Raw genomic sequence first — 23,580 nt, forward strand, 5'->3', positions numbered from 1 at the left:
TACGTGTTTTGGGTAACTTTTAAAAACCTAATTAGATTATTGTAATAATTGCTCTCCATAAAACGTATTGGATTATTGAATTATCATTACTTTACAAATCCCACATCAACAACAACAGGAATTTTAAAAATGCATAGACATAACACTGCACTTTTAATTCATACAAACATCGGTATTTATGCAATTACTGAAGTAACTCCTTAGATTAGTGAAAAATTACTTTACAAGTCCTTACTTTACGAGTGAAATATAACAACAATTCTAAAATTATTTAGTATTTAGTTACGCTGAACACTGTATGATTAAAATGTAAACTTACGCATTGACTCGAGGAGCTATTTTCTTCCAAGCTAATTCTTTCTCTTTCACCGCTGCAGCCGTGTTGCTTTTTCTACCGAATATGAACTCGTAGTCGCTATTTGCTTGAGGTATTGTATCCATTTCCGAACGTATTTTGTTGTCCTGTTGCCATGATGACTCGTAATATCTTCACTCCATTGATCAGGGCTTTGTATCGTCGCGGTGCACGCGCTTAAATCTGAGTTAGACAACTCAGAGTTGCTTAAACCAACTCTTTTCAGCTGTTCTGGAACCGAAAACTCCAGGTTTGCAAACTCAGAGTAGATCAACTCAGAGTTTCGTTTTAACTCAGAGTTTGTTAAACCTCCTTCTTGAAACGGGCCCCTGGTCTGTTAGCAGTCGTTGAGGTACACCAAATTTGTATACAAAATCAAGAATACAAGTGGTCACCTCCTCTGCTGAGGGTAGGCTTCGTGAAATAATCAACCATAGCACAGATGTACTGATTACAACCCTCTGTATTGGTGAGTTTCATTAGGTCCATTCCAACCAGCTCAAAAGGCTTGTTAACCTGAAAAGTTTATTTTCTCATTTTAGTATTTAAGCTTTTAAGTGAATTTTGGTTACCAGTATTAACTGTTACAGTACTGACTTATATTGGGCTATATAGTGTATTTTCCTTTAGACTGGCCTGGGTTGCTTAACAGTCTGGAACAGCAACATATTCATATCAAAATATGTCATGTTTGCTTATACACAAATTGCTTTTTTTCTAAACTCCAAAACCCATTCCTTCCAACCAAGGCCAGTAGTAGCGTTGGATCACTGCATTGTGTGTTTTATCCACAACACAATGGCCACCAATTGCACTGCAGTTAAACTCTACAAAAAGAACAACTTTTGCAAGGTGTTCCACTTTGTCCTGTCTTCTTCTACATATACAATGTAGAACATAATCAAGACATACAGCACATCAATTTAATATGTTGCTGCAATAGGATGAATGCTACTTTGACAATGTATGCAATCCAGCAGTATTACGCACAAATGATTCCCAGCCGGAACCGTCTTGTCAGGCTTCGGCAGATGTCGAACCCACATGCACAGTGCAGACGAGGTGTTCAGTTAACAAAAGGCTTTAATTGTACAAACGTAGTCAGGGCAATCCAGGTCATACACGTTAAGTCTCAGGCTTAAGGCACAAAAGGAGCAGGCAAGACTCTGTTCCGGGGACAGGCAAGGTTTCGGCAGACAGGGAGTAGGCTATATCGTTGTCAGACAATCAGAACGTTACCAAGAGATCCAGGCGTAGGTACAGTCAAGGAACAGGCAGGAATCGGCGGTCAGAAACAAACGGGATCGAGGAACAAGGTAAGCTATACTGATACGCTGGAAAGTGGTATGGAAACTCGACGAGAAACAGGAAGTCCATAAAAATAAAACAGGAACTAGAACTGGAACCTGACAGTACCCCCCTCCCCAGGGCGTCTACCACGGCCCCCACGGAGGCCCCCCTCCCCGACCAGGGCAGGCGTAGGGTGGACTTAGGAGGAGGGACCGGATCCAGACCCCCCCCCTCCTCTGCGGGAACTTGGCTGAGTTGACACGCCCCATCCGGGGATGGGGCCTGGGGGTGTGCAGTGTGGAAATCCCGGATGAGGGACTTGTCCAGGATGTCTCAGGAAGGCACCCAGGAGTGTTCATCCGGTCCGTACCCCTCCCAGTCCACCAGGTACTGGAAGCCCCTGCCCTGGCACCTGCAGTCGAGGAGCTCCTGGACCGTGTAGACTGGTTCGCCCTCCACAACCCGAGGAGGCAGAGGAGGTTGGTGCTGAGGGACCATGAGACATGACCTGAAGGGCTTGAGTCGGCTTACATAAAATGTAGGATGGATCTTCATGGTCCTAGGCAATGACAGCCTCACAGAAACGGGGTTAATGATGCGGAATATAGTGAATGGGCCAATGAATTTTGGTGCAAACTTACGTGACTGACCCTGCAGGTGGAGGTCCCTGGTTGAAAGCCAGACCTGGTCCCTGACCTCGTACTCTGGACCAGGGCTTTTCTTGCGGTCTGCTGCCTTCTTATAACGGGCCTGTGCTTGCAGAATTGTCCTTCGAGCCCGCAGCCACGTCTGGTACCATCTCCGGACCAAAGCGTAGACCTCCTCCTCCAAGGCTGGAAAAAGGGGACGTTGGAACCTGTAGGCACACTGGAAGGGAGTCAGTCCGGTAGAGGTGCAGGGCAGGGTATTGTGAGCAAATTCTACCCACAGTAGCTTACTGGACCAGGATCCGGGGTTCCTGTAGGCAAGAAGCAGAAGTCCCACCTCCAGCTGCTGGTTGGCCCTTTGCGTCTGTCCACTGTGATACTCCGACGACAGGCTGACCTCTGCTCCCACAAGGTTGCAAAACTCCCACGACACGATGTCCTGCGGGAACCCATGAAGTCTAAAAACATGCTCCAGCATGGCCTGAGCTGTCTGCTTGGCTGACGGAAACTTGGGCAGTGGAATGAAGTGTACCAACTTGGAGAACCGGTCTACCATTGTCATTACCACTGACTTTCCTTGAGACGGTGGTAGACCGGTCACAAAGTCCAGGGCCACATGCGACCATGGGCGGTGCGGCACCGGCAGGGGTTGGAGCAGGCCCGCAGGCCGCTGGTGGGAAGCTTTGCCCATGGCACACATGGGGCAGGCGGCGACGTACTCCTGTACGTCCTTCTTCATAGTTGGCCACCAGAATCGTTCTCCCACCCTAAATGTGATGCGAGGTGCCCCCGGGTGTCCACTTACCACCGAAGCATGGATCACCTCCCCACGGAGGTCTGGCGGCACAAACAGTCGGTTGGGGGGAACACCCTGTGGAACGGGAAGGTCTCGTACAGCCTCTCGGACATGATGTTCTACTGGCCAGGAGACGGCACCTACCAGGCATCCTGCTGGCAGGATGGTCTCTGGCCCCGCAGGGTCTTCCTGTGAGTCGTGTAAGCGAGAGAGTACGTCAGGTTTAGTATTTTTGGATCCGGAACGATATGACAAGTGGAAGTTAAACCCACTAAAAAACAGAGCCCACCGGGCCTGACGGGAGGTCAGTCTCTTGGCGGTTTCGAGATATTCCAGGTTTTTGTGATCTGTATAAACTAAAAAAGGTTGGTCCACTCCTTCCAGCCAGTGCCTCCACTCTTCGAGTGCTACCTTCACAGCTAATAGTTCTCTGTCGCCAATGTCGTAGTTGCGTTCTGCTGATGACAACTTCCGTGACATGAAGGCGCATGGGTTAAGTGTCTAGTTGGGTCTGGCATCCGCAGCACCGGCGCTGAAGTGAAGCCTCTCTTTAAGCGCTGGAATGCCTCCTCTGCCTCTGCCGTCCACTAAAAAGGAGTCTTAACAGAGGTTAGTGTGTGTTGCGGAGCCGCAATTTTACTGAAACGCCTGATAAACTTGCGGTAAAAGGCGAAACCCAGGAAACGCTGCACCTCTCTGCAGTTCTGGGGCACTGGCCACTCCTCGACGGCTTTGGTTTTGGCCGTATCCATCTTGTTTCGGCCCTGAGACACGACGAAACCATGGAACGAAACTGTGTTGACGTGAAACTCACACTTTTCTGCTTTCACAAACAGCCGATGCTCCAGCAGCTTTTTCAGAACCAGGCGGACATGTGCAGTGTGCTCCTCCTTGGAGCGAGAGAAAATTAATACGTCATCCAAGTAGACAAAAACAAAGTTATTAATCATGGTGTCAGGAACGGCAGAGAGAGGACCCAAATGCGCAGTGCGAGGTAGGTGGTAAAAATCAAAGTTTATTCCTTAAATCGTGGTACAAGGTGGTCCAGGTCATTCACAGAAAATCTCAGTAGTGCAGGTACCAGGGAGCAGGCGGGATCAGGTCCAGGAGCAGGCAATGGTTCGTTAACAGAATCAACAAGATTACGGTACCGGCAGGTAGAGATGTCCAACTCGAGACCTCCCACTCGACTCAGCGTCGATCTTTTGAAGCGGAAGTGTCGTCAAGCAGAATCTCGAGCGCGTTCCGAATCACGTGACCAATGAGAGTGAGAGGTGTCGATACGCCACTTGACTGCCGAGCGGCTTAAGTGCACTTTGAACGGACGGTTGTTTTAATATGGCAGAGCTTTATAAACCCGGCAAGCGGTCCGGAGATGATCTATAAGATGATAGATGATCTATAAGATACACAGGTTTCACATTACAGACATCTGTAATGTATTTATGACAAGTTCAAAATGTAATTAAAGACTAAAACTACATTTTGACAAGTCGCAATTCCAATACAAATATCTTTATTAGTCAGACATCAGTGCCGTGCAAACGGCTCTTCTCCAAAGAGAATGTGATTAAAGTCATGTTCTGTGGAAAAATAAAATGAAATAAAGGTCTTTGATTAAACTAACTGACAAACATGTCTCCTCAATGTAGTAATAAACATAGTTGCAGAAGAACAAATACAGCTCTAACATCGGACATCAAACATGTTTGCCACATCAAGGCTACTTATACATTTTTATCCAGAGAGAAACACAATTACACACCTTTGATTAAATAAGTTTTATTTGACAATAAAACATAGACTGTGATCCTGAACAACCACGTATCAGAGAGGGTTTGATGGTCAGTCTGCTCAAGCAGTTCTCACGCACAACCAGCAGATGCCGTTGTTCTGACTGTGTCATGATGGTGTCGAGCAATGTGTCGATTTTAGCCCAACTGTGTCATAGTTGCTCAGTGATTCATGAGGCTTTGATTTCGCCATCTCTACCGGCAGGGAGTGGGCAGGAGTCGGTGGTCAGGAAAACAGAATCAATACACAGTAATTCGGACGGAGACAATTGCTGGAAGGTGGCGACTGGTTTTCACAAATGATCTGGCAAAGACTATGGTGACTGGTGGTGGTTTAAATACACAGGTGATTACTAATGACAGACAGGTGTGTGTAATGAGACCGGGCCGTGGAACGGGAGCTAACCAGATGAGACACAGGTGCGTAACTGAAAACCAGAAGTAAAGCGGGAACTGCTGTGGCGTGACGAGAAAGGGAAGTGCTTACAAAATAAAACAGGAAACTGGAACCAAAACACGGATGACAAACTAAGTCCTTTCAAAACAAAAGCGGAAACTAACCTGATGAACAGAAACCGGAAGAGTTACAAAATAAAACAGGAAACAAGGCCAAAACCTGACACATGGAGCCCAGCACGTTATTCACAAAAGCCGGGAAGACTGCAGGCGCGTTGGCGAGGCCAAAGGGCATGACCAAGTATTCATAATGCCCGTTTGGTGTGTTGAATGCCGTCTTCCACTCATCTCCTTCGCGGATGCGCACCAGGTGGTACGCATTACGTAGATCTAGCTTGATAAAATATGTGGCTCCTGACAATAACTTAAAAGCTGAAGACAGCAGGGGTAAGGGGTAGGAATCTCTGATGGTTATCTCGTTTAGTACACGATAGTCAATGCAAGGCCTCAGTGAGCCGTCCTTCTTACCCATGAAGAAAAATCCTGCTCCGGCAGGCGACAAGGATAGACGGATTATACCTGACGCGAGTGCTGAGTCGAGGTATTCTTTCATGGCACGGGTCTCCTTAGGTGAGAGCTGGAAGAGTCTCACTTTGGTTGGGGTCAAACACGGCCTCAGGTTTATGGCGCGGTCTGTCAGACTTGGGCAGGTGTCGGACCCACATGCACGGTACAGAAGCACGATGATGGTTTAACACAGGTTTATTAGATAAGGCAGGGTCAGGCGGTCCAGGTCATGCACAAAAGCGTTAGATGAAGCAGTACACAAGGGAGCAGGCAATCTCTAATCCAATGTCCAGGCAGGGTTCGTTACACAAGCAGGCTCGGCAAAAGTACAGGCAAGGATAAGACAAACTCACGGTCAGATTATTAGGCACGGTTCTCTCACGGGCAGCGGGATACACGAGGTTCAGGCAGAAGCAATGGTCAAGGCGATCAGGGTCAAAACACGAGTAGCTAAACATGAGATGCTGGAAAGAGTACGGAAACTAACAATCTGGCAACTGGGGTCTGTGAGTGGTGAGGCTATATACTGGTACTGATTACTGATTGGTAACAGGTGTGGATACTGGAAACCGGAGAGTGACGACTGGGTAAACAGGAAGTTAACAAAATAAAACAGGATGAGACAGATGGCGTGAAACATGACACGGTCATGTTTTCTGTGCGGAGGAAGTGATGTTGCCTTTGACTTACTGAATACTGGACGGAGATCATGGTAGCACTCTGGAACCCCTGTCAGATCTGCCTCCTCTGGGTGTCCATCTGCGGGTGTTGCGGCTGCAGGTCCCTCTGGGCTGGTCGTAGTCTGGAAGCAGATATTCTGGCAGTCCGCGTCCCACTTGCTCACTTCTCCGCTTCTCCAGTTCAGTGTTGGGTTATGCAGCCTTAACCAGGTGTGTCCTAACACTACGGGATGGTAGCAAGATTCCACCACTAGGAATGTGATCTTCTCCGTATAAGCATCTGCGAAGGTCATAAGCACAGGTTCAGTATGGTGGGAACCTTCCACAGTCGACGACTGTCCAGAGCCGCCGTTTCCACCGGTGATGCCAACGGTAGGATTGCGATGCCCATCCGATCCACAAACCCTGCGTCCATCAAACTGGCATCGGCGCCTGAGTCCATTAGCACCGCCTGCTGGACAGAACGGGTTCTGGAAAAAAATTTAACAGTTGGTAATGAACGCGCGGAGACACTGCCAAGCACCGTTCGTCTCACCGCTACCCTCCACGCTAGCGATGAGCCTGCTCTTTTAGTGGGCTCTTTGCTGCGAAGTGTCCCGCCTGGCCGCAATACATGCAGAGCCGGTGGGAGCACCGTCTGTGCTTTTCTTTCTCCGTGAGTTGAGCGCGTCCAATCTGCATCGGCTCCTCCGGTGTCTGTACCCCTCCTGGGCTTCGCGGAGTGAGCTGGCCGCCCACCTCCCGTTGTCCTCTACCGGGGCTCTCGGTCCGGAGTCGGCGATCCTCTCTCGTCCTCTCCTCCCTGTGATGCTCCTGCTCGGTGTTTCCCAACAGGTGCTCAATTTGGATGGCCAGCGCGATCAGCGCATTCAGCTCGCTGGGCAAATCCCTCGCCGCTAAACAATCCTTTACACCGCGGGAGAGACCGCGAATGAAAACATCACCCAAGGCGGTGGATCTTCCGCCCTGTTGGAGGTTCACCAACCGTTGCGCTTCTTCGCGACCAGGTGTGACTTTAATATTTGTTTTAGTGCTGCGGAAAAGATAGTAAAGGTGGACACACAGGGAGAGCCGTTCTGCCACACCGCTGTCGCCCACGCCTCTGCTTCTCCCATCAGGTGCAAGATGGCGTACGCTACTCGGGACCTCTCAGTGGGGAAAGCAGGTGAGTGTAGTTCAAAGTGTATCTCAAACTGTGTGAGAAAAGCACAACAGTCTCCGGACTCACGCGAGAACTGCGTGGGCGCTCCCAGTCGAGCACCCGAAGCCGAAGTAGCAGGCACAGGGATCGCGGCAGCTGGGTTCACTGCTGCAGGCGTTGGGACCTGGATCTTTGAACCAGAAGATTTACCGCCTCCGCCAGTCCTGCCACCGCTTCCTCCTGGCGGTGCGCGTGCTCCGCTAGCTTCTGGAGTGCCTCACTGGTTTTCTCTTCCTGCTCGCTGATTAGCTGCCCCTGTGCAAGGAGCTGAGCGCGGAGGTTCTTGACACTGGCTGGGTCCATTTCTGGCCAGATTGTTCTGTCAGGCTTCGGCAGATGTCGGACCCACATGCACAGTGCAGACGAGGTGTTCAGTTAACAAAAGGCTTTTATTGTACAAACGTAGTCAGGGCAATCCAGGTCATACACGTTAAGTCTCAGGCTTAAGGCACAAAAGGAGCAGGCAAGACTTGGAAACTCGACAATCTGGCGTCTGACTGCTGGCTGAGGTGGTGCTTAAATACTGGGTGTGATTACTAACTGATGACAGTGTGTTTGGTGAACTGGAGATAACAGGAAACGTGTGAATTGGGAGAAACAGGAAGTCCATAAAAATAAAACAGGAACTAGAACTGGAACCTGACACGTCTTTATAGCAGCTGTCTGCACCCACTTCAGCATTGTTTGTTTCTTGTTGTTTGGAAATCATGTACTAAAATGGCATTTTGTTGTTTTTATTTTATTTTATTTATTTTTTTCTCTTTGTTCTGTTCAGCAGTTTAACAAGCAGCATGTATTAGGCTGAATGGCGTATTTTGATGAACAGCTTTGCTTTTTTTAAGAGAAGTGTATAGGAAATATATATACTCTTCTTGATTAATGGTTTATTTAATGTTTCATTTAGTCCATCCTAAATATGTGTGATGTCACTGTGTTGGTGGACAGGTTGAGTTTTTGCTTTGGGGTGTGTGTGTCTGGGTGGTGGAGGTGGTGGTGGTGTTGCAACCAGCTGCTGAAACCAAGCAAATCAGTTAATAAAACAATCGGTGCAAAGTAAATAAGCAGGGATGTACCTTAGGCTGACACATTCATACCTAAACAACTGTTGTACTGTGGTTTACCTTTTAAATTAATATTAATACCAATTATAGTGTTAAGGTATGTGCACACACTCATACAAACATATACATATATCATATACATACACATATGCATTGTTATACATAATCTCATACTACTTAATAATAGCCATGACATACATCACAACTTCCATATTCACACATTATTGATGTTGGTAGTGATAAGTATCAGTAATACTTACAGCTAGTTTTAGAAAGCCTGTTTATCAGCTCAGGTGTTGAGTGTCCCACTACAACACGTGTCAAGCTCCGGTCCTCGAGGGCCCTTCATTTAAATTTAAAATAATACTATATAAAATACAATGGCCTAAATTATTATTGTATATATTAGGTCATCAAATTAGTGTCAGATGAGTCTGTCAACTAGGTTGCCTTTTTTTAAGGTCCAACAGGTGTTAGTATTCAGTGACACAGTATCAATACAGTTTTGCAATGTGTCGAAACGCTTCATGCCACCTCATCTAGCTATCACTAGTATCTATAACTATACATCTTTTTGTCTGTTTGTCGATTTCTGTCTATAGATCTTTTGATTGCGAATACTGTCTTACCTCTATCTCTACCACGATGTAAGCCACTTCGGGTGAACTTTATATGGTCTTGGGGGCCTATTGGGAAAACGGCCCACAGCTGAATCCCTAGCATTAAGACACAAGTGGTGAAAATAATTTAGAAAAGGAGTTTCACTTGTGTTAAAGGTGACCTGTGTCCTGCATTAGTAATGTGTTGTTCGTGAACGATTCATTCTATACAATATCCTCTCTTCCATGCAGTACCTTCTGTTACCACATGGCAGCAGCTGCTTAAGCTCAGTCAGCAGGACAGGAAATAGAAATGATTCGTTCAGGACTTACTCAACTGAGCGTCCTTACTCAATCAGTCGTTCTTTTGTCACGTGACAGCCGAGTCGCGCAGGCTCTGTAGCGAGCAGCAGGCGCTCCAGTTCGTTCCTACGGATCCTTACAGAACGGTCGTTCTTTGGTCACTTCACAGCTGTGGCTCAGCTACGGGGCTGTGTGGACTGATAAATAAGGAAATAAACGATGTCTGATTTCTGACGTTTATTTATTCATCACCTGACAGCCGACATACATTATTTATTCATGGGATCACAATTAATTACCGTTCTTTGATTCCTGTAAATGTGTGTAGTTTTAATGTAATCTGATTTTTCATGTTCACATGTTTTGCTCACAACTTCAACTTCAACTACCGTCAGCCTGCGACTCATCTGAATCCCGTTTTATGTTGTGGGGATTTGCAAACTGATTTGCAAACTGGTTGCATATACTGACTGGCATTGTACCTTTGGCCCAATTCATTAGATTAACCACACATATAATGTATCAACTGTGTGGTATGTTTAATAGGAACATTTTCAAAGGAGACCTGGGGTGCTTTCATGAAGTAGACGGTCTGGTCACAGACAGATTGTTTATTGTTTATTGTTTATCGATGCGTCATGCCACCAAATAGTTTGATGTCATACAGAAATGATCAGACCAAACGTATGAATAAGAAGCTGCTGGCTGCTATGCTTCTGCACAACGTTGAAGCGACCGTGATTGTTTGTCACAAACACAACAGAAAAAACTACTTAAACAGTAACACAGTAACAAAAGGCACAGAAGAACAGCTGCTGGCACCAACGTAGCAAATGTAGACACTTTATAAAAAAAATGTATTTATCGTAACATCATCTGTATGTGGCCTATAGTTTTGTTTTTATTGGAGTGGTCGCAGGATCGAATACCATTAAATTTGTTTATTTCACAAAGTGTTTGTGAATGTTTTTATATTTCATGCTTATTAAACTCAGTCAAGGCTTTTAAGACAAAATGCAGAGGTTTGACTTTGTTCCTTTATTGAAAGCAGAGCATACTGTAGCAATTCAGGAGCAGACTTACTCAGTACTTACTTTTTTTACTACCTACATAACTATAGCACGAGCAACGTTCAAAAACTGCGTCAGGTTGTTTCTTGTAAAGTTCTATTTACTTAAATCTTGTACAGATGACAAAACATCATAAAGACATTGGGATTCGGCATTGGCGAGGGGGGCTAACACGTCTTCTTCCTGCTACAAACAGCTGCCATAACTAAGAGCAACCAGGGCGGCATGAGAAAGTCGGTCGCCAGTTAACGAGGTCGCGACTTAATACGGAACACCGGTTGTAAACAATAGTGTTTTTGTGGCCCGTCAAAAATCAGACAGTCCACCCGCGGGCCGTGAGCAGAGCATATCTGAGTGCAATCAGAGACATTTTGAATTTGCTGGAAGGGTTGTGAGACCAAGCATGACAAAATCTGAATTATAAATGTGGTGGTGTGGAGGTTTGCTCCACCCACCTGCTAGTTGAGAGTGTAAAGAATTGGGGGTGTAAAAGAACAATAGCAGTCTCCTGCTTGTAGTAAGTAAGCATGGAGATGGTATGTAAAGATGATCATTTTATTCTAGGCAACCAAATGTGGCATCCATCTCATAACCACATGATGACAAATAAAAATCATATAGTATTTCACAGTAATATTCATCCTTAATGTTGAGTGGACTGATGTTACACTTTCCATAGTGGCTCTCATAGTTATTGGCCACCATGTAGTCTTCACTGATTCCTACCACATCCCTTGTGCTAATGGGATTTAAGCGCTGTGAAGACAATAGCTTTTGACATTACATGGAAACACTTCCAAGGCTAATGTCTCAAACATCTTTGCTCCCCCTCTCTTTTCTCTCTTACCCTCTCACAGTCTTTGATTTTCTATATCTGTGTTTGTCTGTCAGAGTGAATCACCAACCAGCTGCTCTATCGTTTCCTATCCCAAAACATCAACTCTTTGTTATAGGACTCCTTTCTTCACCATCAAAGCTGAATATGATGAAAATAGCCCAAAATGCACTTATAGAAGATTATTATAGAATATGATAGAATTCAAGCAACAGAGTATACAAGCTTCACTGTTAAAGCATGTTGTTAATATTATTTTTGAGATTCAAAATTCTAAATTTTATTTCAGCATGTATGACCTAAAAGTATGCACCTAGGACCTGTTGCACTCTATTTACAATTGTTGCAGAGCTTCCTTCTGCATAGGGACCAATTTGTCAGCTCTACAGAATGGCACTGTTTCAACCTCTTCGTCAATAAAAGAAAATATTTCTGGAGAAAGTTTTATATCTTCTATTTTGGTGATGGTACAAATCAAGTGCAGCCCGATTTAAATTTATTTTAAATCACTTAATTTTACTACACTATAATGTAGCGATGCCCAGCTATGGGTTGTCACGCATGGGTATGGTGGAGCTAAGACTAACTTCACTGTGCAGCTAAGCTAATCAGCTGGCAGCTACATTAAGGAGAACATCTGTGTTCTTCCTACCCAAAGTGTCTCAGAGGGCGGTGAAAGGCACTGATACCAGACAGGTCTGAATGTTTAGTTATGTCAACCGGATTTCTTCTTTTCAGTAGAAAACTTTCGCCATCAATCCAGGTGGCTTTTTCAGGCTGAAGGAAGTTGGCTGAAGGCCACACATTTATCCTTCAGTAAGGTATCCCCTCCCACCTGTAAACGATGGGCTCATTATGAGAACAAAGGGCTGAGGGTGGTGAATAGGTGTGAATACTCAACTACTCTCTATAGGTGTGAACTCTCAAGCTCCTTTTCCAACGACTCTGATGGACGAGGACAGAAACTAGACCATTGTCTGAAGCTAAGAGAAAATCTTTGTGACTCTAACCAGAGCTGTTTCTGTGCTATGATGTTTTCTAAATCCTGACAGATAATCTTCATATAGGTTATTCCCACCAAGGTGGTACGATTGTTGTCTACCTACGTTTTCTTCCAAGAATCTAAAGGGAGATTTGAAAATGGTCTATATTTGGCTAGTTCTCATGGGTTCAGAGTAGGTTTTGTCAATAAAGGTTTGACCATAGCCACCTTAAAACTCTGTGGTAGCAAAGATTGATTAATTTGATTTAGTATGGATGAGCTGTTTAAAGTTAGAACTTCTTTGAGTAATCTATTAGGGATTGGATCTAACAGAAAAGTGGACGGCTTGGAAGAGGTAATTAATGAAGTTAGCTTCATTTAATTTTTTGGGAGAAGTACGACTAAGTAAGACAGATCTTGTTAGATTAAAAGTTAATGGATGTAGTTAGGGATTTTTTTTAACCATTATTAGTTCCACAGTGGGTAAATTTGTTCTCTGCATTTGGCCCATCACCCTTGGGCTCTCAGGTAGCTAGCGCAAGTGTCTTGCTGTGGGACACGCCTGATGCTGAGGCGGGGATCGAACCTCAGACTTTTGCCGAACCGCTACCAACTACACCATTTCTGTCATTTGGAGGACGATGCTAACTAATGTTTTCCCCAATGATGATGGTTTTATAATTGAAATAGTTCATAAAGTCTTTGCTGCTGAGATTTCAGGGGATAGTACACAGCTATGTCTCACTCATAGTGCCAGAAAAGGAACCTGGGGTTGTTTGGATTTTCATTAAGTAAGGAAGAATAATGTAATTGTATATTATAAAACTGTCCTTCCATTCTATGGAGTTTACACTTGAATCTTATTAACATGAAAGTTAATCAGAACTCTCAATTTGGAGCAGGAGTACAGTAAACAAAACACAACTGGCTTCTGAGTTTTAAAGACTGGGTGAGAAAGGCTCTCAAATAATTATAACTATTGTAGTTAATGTGACTCACTGGAGTTGACTCGTTTAAACTGACATTTTCATCGTACTGCAGCCAGGTTTCAGTGAGACAGAACAGATCTATGTGATGGTCACTGATCAAGTCATCTAATAACTATATATAGGGGGAGGGAGAACGCGAGACTCTGCGAGAACAGCACAAGAAATTCAACAAGGCGGCGCGACACCGGTAGTAAACAACAGCACGACAAACTATGGTGGTTTCTCTCGCCACCGAGAACGAGGCCCTGAAGGGAACGGTGCGGTCCCTGACGGAGGATATGGCTCAGCTAGCGGCCGAAAATAAAAAAATAAAAGAAGGCATCATCGATCTGCAGGCCCGCAGCATGAGGGACAACCTGGTGTTCTCGGGGATTCCAGAGCAGGCGGAGGAAAACACAGAAACCACAATTAAAAACTTCCTTAAACAACAGATGAAGATTCCAGCGGACGCAGTGGACAAGATGGCGTTCCACCGTTCACATAGACTCGGAGGAAGATGACCGGATGGCCAGCGCCCTCGACCCATCGTTGCCAAGTTTCATGACTTTAAGCAGAAGGAACTGGTTAAGAGCTGGGGCAGACAGCTGAAGGGAACCGACTACAGCGTCAACGACCAGTTCCAGATCCTCCACCGCCGTCGCCGACTGTTCCTCATCCGTAAGAGGTTCATGGCAGAAGGCTGCGGGGCTATCATCAGCGTCGACAAACTGTACATCAACGGAGAGCTCTACCGGGACCGGTGTTTAAGTTTAACTCATTTCCAGTTTAACTGGTGACCGACTTCCGAATGCCGCACTGGTTGCTCTTAGTTACGGCAGATGTTTGAAGCAGAGAAAAGCGGCTTAGCTGTCCTTGTCGATGCCTTGACAATGTTTTCTCAATGTTTTGTCCTCTGTACACGTTCTAAACAGTATTTTTACATTTTTACAGTGCGTAATCTGATGCAGTGTGATCGCTGTTCGTGTTGTAGATACTGAATTTGCTCAAAGGAAATAAGGGCTGAATAATTCTGCTGCAAATTGCTACGATCTTTTGGCAATAAAATATAAAACGTTGAACCTCTGTGTCCTGTCTTCGGAGTAGTGTTTACTAAGCTTGGCTCATAAAAAAATCTCAAAGATTCCGTGACATTAGCAAAAAAAATACTTTTAACGGGATTCGATCCCGCTGCCACTGCTGCAAAAGAGTCCAAGGTCTCAGTGTTAACCACTGGGCCACCGAGGTGTCACTGTGGGGCACTTCTCTTAATACGTATCTAACACATATGAAAAGCATTATGCGGACGGTGGAAATCAGATTAACTTGTGACCACTGTTTCTTGGTGTTACGTTAAATCTAGCGGGTTGTATAAGATGTCTACATTTGATAAAATAGTGTCAGCAGCTCTTCTCGTTACAACAGTCTTGTCTGTTGTTACTGCGTGGTCAGAACACACGTTTAACTCGTCTTTTGTGTCGTGTTTTGGTAAACGAGTCACAGTCACTTTCAACGTTGAGAGGAAGAGGAGGAGCCAGCAGCTGTTTACGCCTGGATTCAGATGCCACCCAGGTTGACGGTCACAGGTTGACAGAATGGTCACACGTTAAATTGTCTGTATTATGTACAAGACAATGCATCAGAACATTTCAGCGCCCCGTGTTAGTTATTCAGAAGGCCTTATAAAAGATATTCCTCCCATTAACGTCAGAACATTGAGTAATGCGTGTTACTACACAAAAAATACTGTTTATGATGGGAAAAAAGCAAACAAGGCAGTACATTATTTCCATGGAAATATCAGGTCTACTCAAACATTTCTTAAAACAAAACAAAGATTATCTGTATAAATATAATATGTTATATTCATACATATACATCACAATTATGAATATAATACATTATATTTATACACCAGAGCTGTCTAATACATAATGAGGCCATTGTGCAAAGACAGTGAGTTTGCAGTAAATGTTTATTTATACAATAGAATCCCTTTGTAACTATTGGAGCCATGCTTAAAAAGGTTAGGGTTATAAATTGTTCCAACACTTGTCTCTCTAAAATCACCAGCTGGTGTTAATTGTTAAATTAGCCCAAGGCTATATAAAGTTCTCCAATGGCTGCTCAAATTGTGGTAGTGTTTAGGCGTAGTGCATTGATAGCAAAAGAGAAAAAAAGTCAAAATGGATCCCTTACTTGTAAAGGAAATTCTTGACTTCAAGCTGAAGAATACATTTCCTGACGGCTTGACGAAGCAGGAACGTTATGTGATAAAGAGAAGATCATCCAATTTTGTTCTAAAGGGTAAGTAATAGATCTGGTTTTATCAATTGTCAGTCTACAGTTTGTCAAATTACAGGAACATTTTAGAATGATCTTCCATATATTTTAGATGGAGCTCTTCACTACATTTGTCGAAGAAGACAAGACAAAAGGGAGCACCTTGCCAAAGTGGTGCTCACTGCGACCGAGGCAAATTCCTTAGAGTTCCATTCCAGTAATATTGGTGGACACTGTGGTGTTGAAAAAACACACAGTGCACTGATTGGCAGATATTACTGGCCTGGCATGCAGGATGACATTCGCAAATGGGTAAGTTAGTAGCAACATCTGACTGCTAAATCTTTTATCCCTAAATAATCAATTTGTATGTATGTGTGTGTGTACATTTGTGTGAATGTTACCGTTTTAGGTTTCCCAGTGCCCAGATTGCCAAGCGAAGCGGGCCAGTCTAAAAGAGAACACCCAATACAGTCCTATAGAGGTTAGTGCATTTACTGCTTGTAATATATACAATATTGTGCCTCAGGTTTTAAATACTGAAAGTGTACATGTACATGTTTTTAGGTTCAGGAGCCATTTGAATTGGTGGGAATGGACTTAATGAAGCTCACCCCAACAGAGAGTGGTAATCAATACATATGTGTGATGGTTGATTATTTCACAAAGTGGGCAGAAGCCTATCCTCTGAAGACTAAATCAGCAGAGGAGGTGACCAGTTGTATTCTTGATTTTGTGTACAAATTTGGTGTACCTCAAAGACTGCTAACAGACCAAGGGACAGAATTCAAGAACCGGGTAAAACAGTACATTCAACATTACATGAGTAACCATATTGGAAACACTAATAATAATTTACATGGTCATATTTAAAGCTTAATTCCAGACTCTGTCAGGTGTTAGGGATAAAAAGGAGCTTTTGCACTCCATACCATCCGCAAACAAATGGTTTGGTGGAAAAACTAAATGGCACCATCCAGAGGTATGTGACAAATATTTTAGTATTTGACTTGAAGTTTGAAACAAAGTCCCTGTTTTACATTTTATCTAATTACACTCTTCAGATCTCTAAACAAGCTTGTCCAGAAAACCCCCCAAAAATGGGACAAGTATTTGCAGTGCACAATGTTTGCACTAAGGACCAAAAAGCAGCTAACCACGCAGTATAGTCCTTATTTTTTAATATTTGGCAGAGAAGCCTGATGTCCCTCAGAAGTTGCAGTGAACTATGACGTAAGAGAACCAATTATTATTCTACTCACACCTGTTAATAGTACTTGGTTAATGGAGCACAAACCATACGATTCCATTTCTACATGTGTGTTTTACCATTGCAGGTAAGCACAGAAATCGTGAAAGAACTAGTAAAGAAGGAGACTGTCTTTGAAGGGCTGCTGGCGCGCGAGTCTGTGTATAAAGATGCTCAGCGCAACATCAAAAAATCTCAGGAGCGCTTTGCGAAGAGAAAACTTACCAAAGGCCTTGAAACTACAATGTTGGTGACAAAGTGCTGAAAAAAAACATTAGAGATGAACAGCGGAAAGGAGGGAAGCTGGACACTGATATGCTTGGGCCCTATGAAATTATCAGCATTCAGGGCAAAACTGTGACCCTTGAAAACAAACATGAAAGGACGGTTGCAAACACCGACCAAATTGTTCATTTTGTTGAGCCAGAGGAAAGAGTACCAGCTAAGCTCAAGAAAACTCAATGTGAATCTGATTCCCCATCTCCCAGCACAACCGACCATGAAAAAGGCCCTGCTCCACAGCTTGGCATGACTGTAGCAAAACCTGGAACCACTCACAGTAATGATGTCCACGTTTAAATAGACACATTTAAACATGACACGTATAATGGCAATACTTTTCTTAGGAATTGCTTTTGCTTTTTAGTGGTAAAGAAAGTATGGAGCGAAAGCAAAGGGGAGATTTTGTGGGCTAAGCTGGGGCCTTACAAAATCTTCACCGAAGATTTACAGAGCCTGGCACCAGACAGAGTTGGAGAGTGAGGTAAATTTCATTTGTCCTTGACCTTTGCCTTTTTGATATAATATTTACCTTTTCATTAATTCTTTAATATGGGCTTGTTTCCTAGATAGTCAATTCTTACCTTTGGTGTGTGACCAGACCGTTACACGGTGTCAAAGTCATTGACACTTTTCAAATTACCAACATTTGGAACGACACATCAAGGGAGATGAGACGGGTACATATCACTTATTTTATTTAGAAGGTTGTTATTACAGGTCACTCTCTGCTGAACTCAAATATTCACTTGCAGCTAGATGTTTCGGAGTGGGAAACATTAATCGGTGCTGTCTGTAAGGATAGACATTGGACGCTAATTGTAAGTAATGTCCTTTCAAGCAGCTGACACAAATGTATTTATAAGTCAGCTTTGAACACTTCAGCAGGCAATCTGTTCAAGGTTATGTATCCAAGGCAAGGAAAGGCTTTATATATTGATTCATTTGGCGCCACATCCAATGTTACCTTGTTTTATCCCTGCAATGCAGGGATAAAACAAGGTAACACTTTTCTGGTCTATTTCATTGTTGTTGATATTTATTATATATTTATATATAATATATAATATATATATTTATATATTATATATTATTTATAACATTGATGGTGTTGCTTCAGGCTCTTAATTGTATATCTTCAGATGACTTAATGGATCTTTGCCACGCCTGTGGGGACGGAGACACCTCAGAAGCCCTTGTGGACGATTGGGTAACAAACTTTGAAACCATGTTTAATGTTTATTTGTTTATTCAATGTGCTTATTTTATATTAATGATGTGTGTTCTATTTTTTAGATTGAATGCACAACCTGCCAACGTTGGTTCCACTGGGTGTGCGTGGGAAAGCCCACACAGAAGCCGTGTTCCTCTGTCCAGCCTGCCAGTGATGCAGACATGGCTGCACTTTATTGAATAACTTTATATATTGTATACATAAACATTTACTGCAGGAGGAATATCTTTTATAAGGCCTTCTGAATAACTAACACGGCGCGCTGAAATGTTCTGATGCGTTGTCTTGTACATAATACAAACAATTTAACGTGTGACCATTCTGTCAACCTGTGTCTGTCAACCTGTGACCGTCAACCTGGGTGGCATCTGAATCCAGGCGTAAACAGCTGCTGGCTCCTCCTCTTCCTCTCAACGTTGAAAGTGACTGTGACTCGTTCACCAAAACACGACACAAAAGACGAGTTAAACGTGTGTTCTGACCACGCAGTAACAACAGACAAGACTGTTGTAACGAGAACAGTTGCTGACACTATTTTATCAAATGTAGACATCTTATACAACCCGCTAGATTTAACGTAACACCAAGAAACAGTGGTCACAAGTTAATCTGATTTCCACCGTCCGCATAATGCTTTTCATATGTGTTAGATACGTATTAAGAGAAGTGCCCCACAGTGACGCCTCGGTCACAGCGGAATCGAATCCCGTTAAAAGTATTTTTTTTGCTAATGTCACGGAATCTTTGAGATTTTTTTATAAGCCAAGCTTAGCAAACACTACTCCGAAGACAGGACGCAGATGTTCAACATTTTATATTTTATTGCCAAAAGATCGTAGCAATTTGCAGCAGAATTATTCAGCCCTTATTTCCTTTGAGCAAATTCAGTATCTACAACATGAACAGCGATCACACTGCGTCAGATTACGCACTGTAAAAATGTAAAAATACTGTTTAGAACGTGTACAGAGGACAAAACATTGAGAAAACATTGTCAAGGCATCGACAAGGATAGCTAAGCCGCTTTTCTCTGCTTCAAACATCTGCCGTAACTAAGAGCAACCAGTGCGGCATTCGGAAGTCGGTCACCAGTTAAACTGGAAACACCAGGAAGCAACTCCGTGGCTCTACTAGCAGGTGCTATGTAAAAATGGTTTAATATAAAAGGTTTGTTAAAAAAAAATAATAGATGCAATGCAACTATGCAACTTTACATCCATTATTCAAACTTGTTCTCTCGCAGATTTTTCATGTAAATGTTTATTGTCATTCTAATGTCACTCACTCACTCACTTTGCAAAGCGCTCATCATACTTAATCACTCACTTTCCTTTCACTTAAATTTTCCTTCCCTTTACTCCTTTTCCTTCACCTACTTTCACTCCACACTGTTTACATCCTTCTTTTCTCTATTCTTCTCCCACGTAGTCAGCCAGCTATGTAGCCCTCCAGCAGCCACACACAGGCATCTACTGCACAGGGGAAACACGTGCACATACATAGATAACACACAACTCAGAATACACAGGTACTTAAGGTTAGCCACACACCTAAAGTCTGTCACACTACATACACACAAGACTAGTGATCCACAGCAGTCAGGTAAGATATGACACCACTGAAGATTGTCACTTGGAATGTACGTGGAATCAATAAGAAGGAGAAACGATTCAAAATATTTAACCATTTGAAAACCCTACAAGCAGTCATTGTTTTACTACAGGAAACTCATATTCCCAAAATTATAAATTACACTCTGGCATCAGCAGAGTTCCCACATGCTTACTTAGCCGGTTACAATTCTAAACAAATAGGGGTCACCATCCTGATAAATAAAAAGATTAACTTTACTCATAACGATACCATTGTAGATCGAGAAGGGAGATATATAATCATTAATATCTTGATAGAAAATATTGCATAGCTAATGTGTATGGCCCAAATGTTGACGACCCCTCTTTCTTTCACAGCTTCTTCACATCACTGTCTGCTCACTCTGGTTCCAAACTTATAGTAGGAGGGGACTCTAATTTAGTATTTAACCCAGAGTTGGACAGGCTAAGCAAAGCTGTGAGCAACAGGAACTGGCAATCAGTACAGACCTTAAAACAGTACATGGATGACTTCGGTCTCTGTGACACATGGCGTTCTCTTCATCCTACATCCAGGGAATATACCTTTTTCTCGCCAGTTCACCACTCTCACTCCCGTATAGATTATATTTTAGTAAATAACTCAGTCTTACAAGATGTCTCTGACACCAATATTCACTCTATCACAATCAGTGATCATGCACCAATGTCCATTTCATTGATTAAGACAGCCACACCATCAACCAGGAACTGGAGGTTTAATACATCATTACTCAATGATCAAGACTTCATCAGTTATGTCAGGAGAGAATGGAAAACCTTTATAGAAATCAACGATACACCGGAAATGTCACCCTGTGTTCTTTGGGAGACTGGGAAGGCAGTTGTGCGCGGTAGAATTATTTCATATTCATCACACAAGAAAAAAAAGGACATGTTACTTGAATTAGAATTAGACCAAAAAATAAAATCTCTAGAGATTAAATATGCTGCCTCTCCAACCAATGATAGAATCTTAGAAGACCTAAAGAATCTAAAGCTGAAATTAAATAATATAATTGATTGCAAAACTCAGTTTCAGATAGACCAATTACGCTGGGAGAACTTTGTCCATGCTAACAAATGTGCTAAATTTCTAGCTAACCATTTAAAAAATAATAAAGAGAAACAAATCATCCATTCAATAACTAATAAGGAAGGCAATATTACTCGTGATCCCCATGAAATAAATGATACCTTTAAAAACTTTTACCAAGAGTTATATACGTCCCAAATAGATCCATCCACCTCAGCCATAGAGGCGTTTCTGAATAAACTAGAACTGCCAAAGCTAAAGGAGGAACAATCCACAACTCTAGACTCATTGTTATCTTTGGCAGAACTACATGAAGCTCTGCAGGAGATGCCCAATAAAAAAGCTCCAGGGCCAGATGGATTCCCAACTGAATCCATCTAGGAGAATCCATCATAAAGGAGTTCTGGTCCATGCTGGTACCCAACTTTTACAAAATGGTAGTTGAAGTTGAACAACAGCATTCATTGCCCACAAATATGAATTTAGCCTTCATAAGCCTGCTCCAAAAACCAGGAATATAACCCACGCTTCCATCAAGTTACAGACTAATTTTACTAATAAATGTAGATTTAAAAAAAGGGGGTAAAGCACTTGCTAGAAGATTAGAAAAAATCACTCCATATATAATTCACTCTGATCAAACAGGCTTCATTAAAGGTAGACAGTCAACAAACAATATGAACAGACTAATTAATTTAATTGATTATGTCACCATCCATAAACTAGAGTCAGCCATCGTCTCCTTAGATGCAGAAAAAGCTTTCGATAGAGTAAACTGGAAGTTTCTTTTAGCCACTCTGCACAAATTCGGCATTGGGGAAACATTCATAGACTGGATCCAATTATTATACAACTCAGCAAACGCCGCAGTCAGAACAAACAACCAGATCTCACAGACGTTTAATCAGCATAGAGGGACAAGACAGGGCTGCCCACTTTCCCCATCACTATTTGCAATATTTATTGAACCTCTAGCCGCAGCAATAAGACAGCATGAACGAATTACTGGAATATCGACCAAATCAGTAAATCATAAAATAAGTTTATATGCTGACGATGTGTTACTGTTTCTCCTGGAGCCACAGACGTCTCTTCCTACAACTATCAGCCTCATAGATGAATTCTCAGGACTTTCAGAGTACTCTATTAACTGGACCAAATCTATAGTGCTACCACTTAACCTTAAGGTGACTAACATCTCTTCTACCACACTCCATTCAGGGAACATTAAATACTTGGACATTGAATTGTCGTCTAGGCTATCAGAGCTTATTGATCTAAACTACAATCCATTATTAAAACAAACAGAAGCCAACCTCAAAAGATGGCAGTCCTTACCCATTTCATGGGAAATATTGCCACCATAAAAATGATGATCCTGCCAAAAATTAATTACATACTCTCAATGATTTCAACTCAGCCAGCCCAGGCGTGGTTTAAGACATTAGGCTCCTACATCTCACAGTTTTTGTGGAAAACCAAGCCACCACGAATTAGTTTAAAAACTCTTCAAAAATCCAGACACTGCGGCGGCCTAGAACTACCTAACTTCCACCACTATTTTCTTGCCAATAGACTGAACCATGTCCACAAATGGATAAAACCCATGCCAGCAGACTCCTCCTGGATAGACATTGAACAAACATTTTGTGGAAATATTAAAGTTGCAGATCTGCCCTTTATCAACACCAAAATCAAACATCATAGTTGTTACCAGAACATTAGCATAAAAGCATCTCTGCAAGCCTGCTGGGATTTTCCTAAAATTAATGGGTCTTCGCTTACTCTTTGCCAAAACACACCTCTCTGGAACAATCCAGACATCATACAAAACAAAAAGGCAATACACTTTCCAACTTGGCATATCAAAGGGATAACACATCTGAAACTTGTTTTCACAAGCGACAAGTTTACCTCTTTTGAAGAACTAGTGTCCCACTATGAAATCACTAGTGCCAATTTCTTAGAATACTAACAACTAAAGTCAATACTTAATGCAAAAAGTAAGAATACTCCCATTCACATGCAACCACCACCAGTAATAGAGCGATTTATTGATATATCAGGGAAAAGGACAGTATCCAAAATCTATATCTTAATTTCCAATGTAGACCAGACAGTGAGCCTTCCGATCTCTAAATGGGAAGCTGATCTCAATATCACCACTAATTACACGTTCTGGAATAATATATGTTCTAATTTATTCAGAATGACAAAAAATACAAATTTACAACTAATACAATACAAAATTCTTCATAGAACTCACTATACAGAACAAAGGATGTTCCAAATGGGTCTCACAAACTCAAATATTTGCCCTGTACAGAT

The 23,580-nt window shown here is 42.8% G+C and overlaps 1 long non-coding RNA gene across 1 annotated transcript; it reads left to right on the plus strand.

Annotated features, from left to right (window-relative positions):
• Window positions 1-16,522: 16,522 nt before the first annotated feature.
• On the plus strand, window positions 16,523-18,098 carry LOC129604526 (uncharacterized). Its single transcript, XR_008695470.1, has 4 exons — window positions 16,523-16,805; window positions 16,888-17,056; window positions 17,161-17,631; window positions 17,719-18,098. It is a non-coding gene; the product is annotated as an uncharacterized LOC129604526 (long non-coding RNA).
• Window positions 18,099-23,580: the final 5,482 nt, after the last annotated feature.

Source organism: Betta splendens, chromosome 1, assembly GCF_900634795.4.
Source record: "Betta splendens chromosome 1, fBetSpl5.4, whole genome shotgun sequence".
Lineage (NCBI taxonomy): Eukaryota > Metazoa > Chordata > Actinopteri > Anabantiformes > Osphronemidae > Betta > Betta splendens.